The sequence below is a fragment of the Hordeum vulgare genome, chromosome 5H (assembly GCF_904849725.1).
Source record: "Hordeum vulgare subsp. vulgare chromosome 5H, MorexV3_pseudomolecules_assembly, whole genome shotgun sequence".
Lineage (NCBI taxonomy): Eukaryota > Viridiplantae > Streptophyta > Magnoliopsida > Poales > Poaceae > Hordeum > Hordeum vulgare.
Genome location: NC_058522.1, coordinates 136,913,025 through 136,924,598, shown reverse-complemented (window position 1 = coordinate 136,924,598; position 11,574 = coordinate 136,913,025).

The window sequence follows — 11,574 nt, the reverse complement described above, 5'->3', positions numbered from 1 at the left end:
ATCAAACGTCGCAACATAACTGGGTGACTATAAAGATGCTCTACAGGTATCTCCGAAGGTGTTAGTTGAGTTAGTATGGATCGAGACTGGGATTTGTCACTCCGTGTGACGGAGAGGTATCTCGGGGCCCACTCGGTAATACAACATCACACACAAGCCTTGCAAGCAATGTGACTTAGTGTAAGTTGCGGGATCTTGTATTACGGAACGAGTAAAGAGACTTGCCAGTAAACGAGATTGAAATAGGTATGCGGATACTGACGATCGAATCTCGGGCAAGTAACATACCGAAGGACAAAGGGAATGACATACGGGATTATATGAATCCTTGGCACTGAGGTTCAAACGATAAGATCTTCGTAGAATATGTAGGATCCAATATGGGCATCCAGGTCCCGCTATTGGATATTGACCGAGGAGTCACTCGGGTCATGTCTACATAGTTCTCGAACCCGCAGGGTCTGCACACTTAAGGTTCGACGTTGTTTTATGCGTATTTGAGTTATATGGTTGGTTACCGAATGTTGTTCGGAGTCCCGGATGAGATCACGGACGTCACGAGGGTTTCCGGAATGGTCCGGAAACGAAGATTGATATATAGGATGACCTCATTTGGTTACCGAAAGGTTTTCGTGCATTACCGGAAAAGTTTCGGGCTCATCGGTAGTGTACCGGGAGTGCCGGGAGGGGTGCCGGGGACCATCGGGAGGGGTGTCACGCCCCAAGGAGTCTCATGGGCTATGGGAAGAGATAAACCAGCCCCTAGTGGGCTGGAATAAGTTCCCACTAAGGCCCATAAGGTTTGAGAAGGAAAAAACACAAGGTGGAAAGAGTTTCCAAGTGCGAAGGTGGAATCCTACTCCAAGTAGGATTGGAGTAGGACTCCTCCACCTCCAATTTCGGCCAAACCTTTAGGTTTTGAGGCTGCCTCCTCCCCTCCCTCCCACCTATATATACGGAGGTTTTAGGGCTGATTTGAGACGACTTTTCTCACGGCTGCCCGACCACATACCTCCATAGTTTTTCCTCTAGATCGCGTTTCTGCGGAACTCGGGCGGAGCCCTGCTGAGACGAGATCATCACCAACCTCCGGAGCGCCGTCACGCTGCCGGAGAACTCTTCTACCTCTCCGTCTCTCTTGCTGGATCAAGAAGGCCGAGATCATCGTCGAGCTGTACGTGTGCTGAACGCGGAGGTGCCGTCCGTTCGGTACTAGATCGTGGGACTGATCGCGGGATTGTTCGCGGGGCGGATCGAGGGACGTGAGGACGTTCCACTACATCAACCGCGATCTCTAATCGCTTCTGCTGTACGATCTACAAGGGTACGTAGATCACTCATCCCCTCTCGTAGATGGACATCACCATGATAGGTCTTCGTGCGCGTAGGAAAATTTTTGTTTCCCTTGCGACGTTCCCCAACAATATCTCCACGGTTTCACCTCTAGATCGCGTTTCTGTGGAGCTCGGGCGGAGCCCTGCTGAGATAAGATCACCACCAACCTCCGGAGCGCCGTCACGCTGCCGGAGAACTCATCCACCTCTCCGTCTCTATTGCTAGATCAAGAAGGCTGAGATCATCGTCGAGCTGTACGTGTGCTGAACGCGGAGGTGCCGTCCGTTCGGCACTAGATCGTGGGACTGATCGCGGGACGGTTCGCGGGGCGGATCGAGGGACGTGAGGACGTTCCACTACATCAACCGCGTTCACTAACGCTTCTGCTGTGCAGTCTACAAGGGTACGTAGATCGAACATCCGCTCTCGTAGATGGGCATCACCATGATAGGTCTTCGTGCGCATAGGAAATTTTTTGTTTCCCATGCGAAGTTCACCAACAGTGGTATCAGATCTAGGTTCATGCGTAGATGTCTTCTCGAGTAGAACAAAAAAGTTTTTGTGGGCGGCGATGTGCGTTTTGCTGCCCACCTTAGTCTTTTCTTGATTCCGCGGTATTGTTGGATCGAAGCGGCTCGGACCGACATTACTCGTACGCTTACGAGACACTGGTTTCATCGCTACGAGTAACTCCGTTGCTATAAAATGACTGGCGGGTGTCAGTTTCTCGAACTTTAGTTGAATCGGAATTGACCAAGGAGGTCCTTGGATGAGGTTAAATAGCAATTCATATATCTCCGTTGTGGTGTTTACGTAAGTAAGGTGCGATCCTACTAGATACCCATGGTCACCACGTAAAACATGCAACAACAAAATTAGAGGACGTCTAACTTGTTTTTGTAGGGTATGCTTGTGATGTGATATGGCCAACGATGTGATGTGATATATTGATGATATGATCACGTTGTAATAGCTAATATCGACTTGCACGTCGATGGTACGGCAACCGGCAGGAGCCATAGGGTTGTCTTTAAACTAACGTTTGTGCTTGCAGATGCGTTTACCATATTGCTAGGACGTAGCTTTAGTAGTAATAGCATGAGTAGCACGAAAACCCCGATGGCAACACGTTGATGGAGATCATGATGATGGAGATCATGGTGTGACGCCGGTGACAAGAAGATCGTGCCGGTGCTTTGGTGATGGAGATCAAGCAGCGCATGATGATGGCCATATCATGTCACTTATGAATTGCATGTGATGTTAATCCTTTTTCCACCTTATCTTGCTTAGAACAACGGTAGCATTATGAGGTGATCTCTCACTAAAATTTCAAGACGAAATTGTGTTCTCCCCGACTGTGCATCGTTGCGACAGTTCTTCGTTTCGAGACACCACGTGATGATCGGGTGTGATAGAGTCAACGTTCACATACAACGGGTGCAAAACAGTTGCACACGCAGAACCCTCGGGTTAAGCTTGACGAGCCTAGCATGTGCACACATGGCCTCGGAACACATGAGACCGAAAGGTCGGGCATGAATCGTATAGTTGATATGATTAGCATAGAGATGCTTACCACTGAAACTATTCTCGACTCACGTGATGATCGGACTTGAGATAGTGGATTTGGATCATGTACCACTCAAATGACTAGAGAGATGTACTTTTTGAGTGGGAGTTCTTAAGTAATATGATTAATTGAACTAATTGTCATGAACATAGTCTAATGGTCTTTGCGAATTACGATGTAGCTTGCACTATAGCTCTACTATTTTTATATGTTCCTAGAGAAAATTTAGTTGAAAGTTGATAGTAGCAAACTTTGAAGAGGATTGTCCTTGTTGCTGTGCAGAAGGCTTATGTCCTTAATGCACCACTCGGTGTGCTGCACCTCGAGCGTCGTCTGTGGATGCAGTGAACATCCGACATACACGTTTCTGATGACTACACGATAGTTCAGTGCAAAATACTTAATGGCTTAGAAGCAAGGCACCGAAGACGTTTTGAAACGTCACGGAACATAAGTGATGTTCTAAAGAGATGAAATTGTGATTTCATGCTCGTGCCCTTGTTGAGAGGTACGAGACCTCCGACAAGATTCTTTCTCCACAAAGTAAAGGAGAAAAGCTCAATCGTTGAGCGTGTGCTCAGATTGTCTGAGTATGACAATCACTTGAATCAAGTGGGAGTTAATCTTCCAGATGAGATAGTGATGGTTCTCCAAAGTCACTGCCACCAAGCTGTGAGAGCTTCGTGATGAACTATAACATATCAAGGATAAATACAATGATCCTTGAGCGATTCGCGATGTTTGACACTGCGAAAGTAGAAATCAAGAAGGAGCATCAATAGTTGATGGTTTGTAAAACCACTAAGTTTCAAGAAAGGCAAGGGCTAGAAGGGATACTTCGTGAAACGGCAAAACAGTTGCTGCACTAATGAAGAGACCCAAGATTAAACCCAAACCCGAGACTAAGTACTTCTGTAATGAGGGGAACAGTCACTGAGGAAGAGCAACTCTAGATACTTGGTAGATAAGAAGGCTGGCAAAAGTCGAAAGAAGTATATTTGATATACATGATGTTGATGTGTACTTTACTAGTACTCCTAGTAGCATGAGGGTATTGGATACCGGTTCGGTTGCTAAGTGATTAGTAACACGAAATGAAAGCTACGGCATAAACGGAGACTAGCTAAAGGCGAGGTGACGATACGTGTTGGAAGTGTTTCCAAGGTTGATATGATCAAACGTCGCACGCTCCCTCTACCATCGGGATTGGTGTTAAACCTAAATAATTGTTATTTGGTGCTTGCGTTAAGCATGAACATGATTGGATCGTGTTTATTGCAATACGATTATTCATTTAAAGAGAATAATGGTTACTCTATTTTCTTGAATAATCACCTTCAATGGTTTATTGAATCTCGATCGTAGTGTTACACATGTTCATGATATTGGTGCCAAAAGATACGAGGTAATGATGATAGTACCACTTACTTGTGGCACTGCCGCTTGAGTCATGTTGGTATAAATTGCATGAAGAGGCTCCATGCTGATGGATCTTTATACTCACTTGATTTTGAATCACTAGTGACATGCAAATCATACCACATAAGCAAGGCCTTGTTTTCATTGAGATGAAATAAGATAGTAACTTGTTGGAAGTGATACATTTTGATGTATGCAGTCCAATGGGTGCTGAGGCACGCAGTGGATATCATTATGTTCTTACTTCAATGACAATTTGAGTAGATACTAGAGTATTTGCTTAATGAATCACAAGTCTGAAATATTGAAAAGTTCAATTCTGTTTCGGAGTGAAGTTCGTCGTAACAAGAGGATAAACTGTCTACGATATGATCATAGAAATGAATGTGTGAGTTACGAGTTTTGGTACGCAGTTAAGACAATGTGGAAATTGTTTCGCAGTTCATGCCACCTAGAACATCATAGTGTGATGATGTGTCTGAACGTGATAGCCACACACTATTTGGTATGGTACATGCTATGATGTCTCTTATCGACTTACCACTATCGTTTATGGGTTAAGCATTAGAGACAACCGCATTCACTTTAAATAGGGCACCACGTATTTCCGTTGAGATGACACAGTATAGACTGAGGTTTAGAGAAATCTAAACTGTCGTTTCTTGAAAGTTTGGGGTTTCGACAGTTATGTGAAAAAGTTTCAGTCTGATAAGCTCGAACCCAAAGCGGATAAATGCATCTTCATAGGATATCCAAAAAAGTTGGGTACATCTCCTATCTCAGATCCGAAAGAAAAGTGTTTGTTTCTAGAAACGGATCCTTTCTCGAGGAAAGGTTTCTCTCGAAAGAATTGAGTGGGAGGGTGGTAGAACTTGATGCAGTTATTGAACCATCACTTCGACCAGTGTGTAGCAGGGCGCATGAAGTTGTTCGTGTGGCGCCTACACCAATTGAAGTGAAAGCTGATGATGGTGATCATCGAGCATCGGATCAAGTTACTACAAGCCTCGTAGGTTGACAAGGCCGCGTACTACTACAGAGTGGTACGGTAACCCTGTCTTGGAGGTCATGTTGTTGAGCAACAGTGAACCTATGAGTTATGGAGAAAGCAATGGTGGGCCCAGATTCCGACAAATGGCTGGAAGCCATGAAATCCGAGAGAGGATCCATGTATGAAAACAAAGTGTAGACCTTGGAAGAACTACTTGATGGTCATAGGACTATTGAGTAAAGATGGATCTTCAAAAGGAAGACAGACGATGATAGTGATCAGTCACTATTAAGAAAAGCTCGACTTGTCGCAAAGATGTTTCCGACAAGATCAAACAGTTGACTATGATGAGACTTTCTCACTCGTATCAATGCTAAAAGTCTGTTAGAATTATGTTAGTAGTTGCTGCATTATTTATGAAATATTGCATGTAGGATGTCAAAACATTGTTTCCTCGACGGTTTCCTTGAGCAAACATTGTATCAGATACAACCATGAGGTTTTGTCGATCCTAAAGATACTAGCAAGTATGCAAGCTCCAGCGATCCTTAAATGGACTGGTGCAAGCATCTCGGAGTTGGAATATACACTTTGATGAGATGATCAAGGATTTTGGGTTTGTACAAGGTTTATGAGAAACTTGTATTTCCAAAGAAGTGAGTGGGAGCACTATAGAATTTCTGATAACTATATGTGGTTGACATATTGTGGATCATAAGTAATGTAGAATTTCTGTAAAGCATACAAGGTTGTTTGAAAGGAGTTTTCAAAGGAATACCTGGATTGGGCTACTTGAATGTTGAGCATCAAAGATCTATGGAGATAGATCGAAAGCGCTTAATGGAAGTTTCAACAAGATGCATGCCTTGACAAGTTTTGAAGGAGTTCAAAATTGATCAACAAAGAAGGAGTTCTTGGTTGCGTTGTAAGGTGTGAATTTGAGTAAGACTCAAAACCCGACCACGGCAGAATAAAGAGAATAGACGAAGGTCGTCTTCTATGCCTTAGCCGTAGACTCTAAAGTATGCCATGCGGAGTACCGCACCTGATGTGTGCCTTGCAGCAAGTCTGTTGAGAGGTACAGAGAGTGATCCATGATTGAATCACTAGCAGCGGTCAAAGTTTATCCTTAGTAACTGATGGACTAAGGAATTTTTCTCGATTATGGAGGTGGTTAAAGAGTTCGTTGTAAAGGGTTACGTCGATGTAAGCTTTGACACTAATCTGAATAACTATGAGTAGTGAAGCGAATTCGTATAGTAGAGTAGATATTTGGAGTATTTCCGAATAGCACATAGTAGCAGCATCTATTAGATGACATAAAGATTTATAAAGAACACACGGATCTGAAAATTTCAAAACCGTTGACTAAAACCTCTCTCATGAGCAAGACGTGATCAGACCCCATAACTATATGGGTGTTGGATTCGTTGGAATCACATGGTGATGTGAACTAGATTATTGACTCTAGTGCAAGTGGGAGACTGTTGGAAATATGCCCTAGAGACAATAATAAATTAGTTATTATTATATTTCTTTGTTCATGATAATCGTTTATTATCCATGCTATAATTGTATTGATTGGAAACACAATACTTGTGTGGATACATAGACAAAACACTGTCCCTAGTAAGCCTCTAGTTGACTAGCTCGTTGATCAAAGATGGACAAGGTTTCCTGGCCATAGGCAAGTGTTGTTACTTGATAACGGGATCACATCATTAGGAGAATCATGTGATGGACTAGACCCAAACTAATAGACATAGCATGTTGATCGTGTCATTTTGTTGCTACTGTTTTCTGCGTGTCAAGTATTTGTTCCTATGACCATGAGATCATATAACTCACTGACACCGGAGGAATGCTTTGTGTGTATCAAACGTTGCAACGTAACTGGGTGACTATAAAGATGCTCTACAGGTATCTCCGAAGGTGTTAGTTGAGTTAGTATGGATCGAGACTGGGATTTGTCACTCCGTGTGACGGAGAGGTATCTCGGGGCCCACTCGGTAATACAACATCACACACAAGCCTTGCAAGCAATGTGACTTAGTGTAAGTTGCGGGATCTTGTATTACGGAACGAGTAAAGAGACTTGCCGGTAAACGAGATTGAAATAGGTATGCGGATACTGACGATCGAATCTCGGGCAAGTAACATACCGAAGGACAAAGGAATGACATACGGGATTATATGAATCCTTGGCTCTGAGGTTCAAACAATAAGATCTTCGTAGAATATGTAGGATCCAATATGGGCATCCAGGTCCCGCTATTGGATATTGACCGAGGAGTCTCTCGGGTCATGTCTACATAGTTCTCGAACCCGCAGGGTCTGCACACTTAAGGTTCGACGTTGTTTTATGCGTATTTGAGTTATATGGTTGGTTACCGAATGTTGTTAGGAGTCCCGGATGAGATCACGGACGTCACGAGGGTTTCCAGAATGGTCCGGAAACGAAGATTGATATATAGGATGACCTCATTTGATTACCGGAAGGTTTTCGGAGTTACCGGGAATGTACCGGGAATGACGAATGGGTTCCGGGTGTTCACCGGGGGGGGCAACCCACCCCGGGGAAGCCCATAGGCCTTGGGGGTGGCGCACCAGCCCTTAGTGGGCTGGTGGAACAGCCCAAGAAGGCCCTATGCGCCATAGGAAGAAAATCAAAGAGAAAAGGAAAAAAAAGGAGGAGGTGGAAAAAGAGGGAAGGACTCCTCCTTCCAAACCTGGTTGGACTCGGTTTGGAAGGGGAGGGTTGCCCCCCTTGGCTCGGCCGACCCCTTGGGAGTCCTTGGACCCCAAGGCAAGGCTTCCCCTCCTCCCCCTATATATACGGAGGTTTTAGGGCTGATTAGAGACAACTTTGCCACGGCAGCCCGACCACATATCTCCACGGTTTCACCTCTAGATCGCGTTTCTGCGGAGCTCGGGCGGACTCCTGCTGAGATAAGATCACCACCAAACTCCGGAGCGCCGTCACGCTACCGGAGAACTCATCTACCTCTCCGTATCTCTTGCTGGATCAAGAAGGCCGAGATCATCGTCGAGCTGTACGTGTGCTGAACGCGGAGGTGCCGTCCGTTCGGCACTAGATCGTGGGACTGATCACGGGACGGTTCGCGGTGCGGATCAAGGGACGTGAGGACGTTCCACTACATCAACCGCGTTCACTAACGCTTCTGCTGTGCGGTCTACAAGGGTACGTAGATCGAACATCCCCTCTCGTAGATGGACATCACCATGATAGGTCGTCGTGCGCGTAGGAAAATTTTTGTTTCCCATGCGACGTTCACCAACACTGGTGTGACTCCCCGGTGCCGAGACCGCTCCAACACCCGCCATGGGAGAGATTGTGGTCTTCAACGAGCATTTTTACCGGGGCTTCCGGCTTCCGGCCAGTGCTTTCTTCTCAGAGTGGCTTCACTTCTTTGGCCTGCAGCCGCATCACCTAGCGTCGAACGCCATACTGCAGCTGTCGGCCTTTGTGATCCTGTGCGAGGGCTTTGTGGGGATCGAGCCTCACATTGATCTGTGGCGCAGCTTGTTCTTCTTAAAGCAGCAATCCATCGCCATGGAGAAGTCCGAGGTGGAGAAGCTCACCGGACCGCGCCCGATCACGCCGTGCGGAGCCGCGCTGGTGCACCACCACTCTAAGTCGGGCTTCCCCTAGATGTCGCTGCAGGAGTCCATCAAGTAGTGGCAGAAGGGCTTCTTCTATGTGAAGAACGCCGACCCCGCCCAGGACGCCCTCAACATGCCCCCGTTCAACATCGACCCGCCGACGAGGTTGAACTGGGCGGCGAAGACCCCCAAGCCGATTCCCGAGGTGGCGTTGATCTGTGCCCACCTCGAGATCTTGGAGAAGAGCGGGCTCCTTGGCCGCGACCTGCTCACCACTATGGTGACCCGCCGCATCCTGCCGTTGCAGAGGCGGCCACATCTGGTCTGCTAGATGAGCGGACGGCATGATCCCTGCAGGCTGTCCACCAAGAGGTTCACCCCGGGCGCGGTAGCGCGAAGGGTGAACCTGATCTCCACCGCCCGCATGGACGATGACGGGGAATGGTCGTGGGGGATGACCCCCTTCAACCGGTCCCGTCCGCCTCCCATGGTAACTGGTCTCTTCGTTCTTCACTGTTCGTCTTGTAACCGACCGTCTCGCTGAGCCGACGGTTGAACCCTTTTCGCAGTTGTTCGAGAAGCTGCAGGGATCCCTCCGTCCACCTGCTCCCGACGTGGATGTGTCCGACGCCTCGGAGATTAAGGACGAGGGCGTGATTGAGTCTCGCTCAGACTCCTCCGCAGGCTCGGAGAACGCCCTGGAGTCGGAAGGGACAGAGCCGTCTGGTGAGTACCCGCGGCCCTCCGTCGCAGACTGGACAGACGACGACGAGACTCCCTCACTCTTCTCTGGTGCAGCCTTCGAGGAGGACTCCGACGGGGTAGAGGAGGTTACCAGCCCGCCACTGAAGCGCGGCCGGCGTCAAAGGGCCGGAGCAGCCACCGACGACGAGGCGTCCAGGAGGAAGGGCAAGGGTGCCACAGCATCCAGGCCGGCTCCTAAGCAGCTGGCGTCGGGTCCTCCAGTAGGAACACGAGTAGGCGGCGCCAAGAAGCGTCGTGGTGTTGGCCGGAGGCAGGTGCCTATGGTAGAGGGGTAAGATTCCCTCCCCCTTTTCTTCGTTTATCTTGTGAGAAGCTTTGTTCCTTAAGAACTTTGCTCGACAGGGAGGCGGAGGATGTGGAGGAAGACACCGCCTCCGCAGCCGAGCGGGCTGGCTGGACAGCAGCCGATGCTGCCCAGAGGGAGCTTGAGACGCAATCCAAGCGTCGGTGGGACATGGCCGCGGGGAATACGGCCGTGGGCCAGTCCCGCCCCAGCCAGGCCGAGAAGCCGGCGGAGAAGCGTGCGAAGGCTAGACATGACCCCTCCGCGCATGCCCGCGCGGAGGAGGCAGCTAGCGAAGCGTCTTCAAGGCACGCCCTGGGGGTTGAGGGGGCCTAGCCCTCCGAGCTGGATGCCTCGGCGCCGGTCCATCTGGAGACGATCCCGGACTCCCAAAGGGCCGAGGCGGCGCCCAACGCGCCAGAGCTGATCCTGGACGTGCCGGACGCAGCCCCTGATGCGCCACGGGTGGCCATGGATGCGTCGGATGTGGCCCATCTACCTCCCGCTGAGGAGGCAGCGCCGGCCGGGATGATGGCAGAGCCGGCACCTGGAGCCGGCGCCATCGTCGTTCCCCACCATGGTCCAGTCGCGCCGGGAGCTAGAGGCCGAGTCGGGAGCCGGCCCATGAAGACATGGCGAACGGCCAACCTGGCGCGTGCACGACTGCCCGCCGGCACCGCGCTCACCGGCGTCCCGGAGCTGGTGTCGTTGTTTTCCAGCTGCCGGTCCAAGGTGGAGCAGTCGGCCCGCATGGTATGTGGCGATATGGAGCGCCTGGAGGCCCGCGCCAAGGTAAGTTCCTCCTCTTGGATTTTGAATTTCTCCTTTTTCTTCTTCTTGCGTCAGTGGGGGCGCGACAGCGCACCCACTGGGTGTAGCCCCCCGAGAATCGGGTTGGCCGATCATCGGCCGGTCCGAATCTCTTAGAGAGCTTCTCTTTCCTTGTTTTGCTTCTTTAGTGGGGGCGCACTAGCGCACCCACTAGGTGTAGCCCCCGAGAATCGGGCTGGTTAGGTTCTAACCAGGCCGAATCTTAATCCTGCTTCTTCTTTGCTTTCTGGCAGGAGCTTTATGATGCTCAGGCGCAAGCCTACAATGAGTTGCGGCCTCAGCATCTGGCAGCTGATGGCCAGATCGCCGAGCTCGAAGTTCGGCTAGGCGAAGTCGCCACGGAGCGGGATGCTCTGCGTGGTGCCGGCAACCGACTCCAGGAGCAGTTGGCCCTTCTCCACACGGAGAAGAAGGAGCTCGAGGCGGCCAGCCGGGTCGAGTTGGAGCAGCTGCGCGACACGCTGCAGGAGAATGAGGCATCCTACTCTGCCGACGTGGATCGCCTTGCGTCGGTTCATCTCGAGGAGATGGCCCTCAAGGACGCCGCCTTGAGGGAGAAGGAGGAGGCCCTTGTCCAGAAGCAATCGCAGCTGGCCAAGGCCTTGGGGTCTGCGACGGCTCTCCAGGAGGAGGTTGCCCACCTTACTCATGCGAGCAAGGTGCGGGAGCTTGAGGTCCTGGAGAGCGCTCATGAGACCGATGGCGCCTTCCATCGTGAGTCTCTCTCCTTTGTTTTGTCTTGAGTTTTCTTGG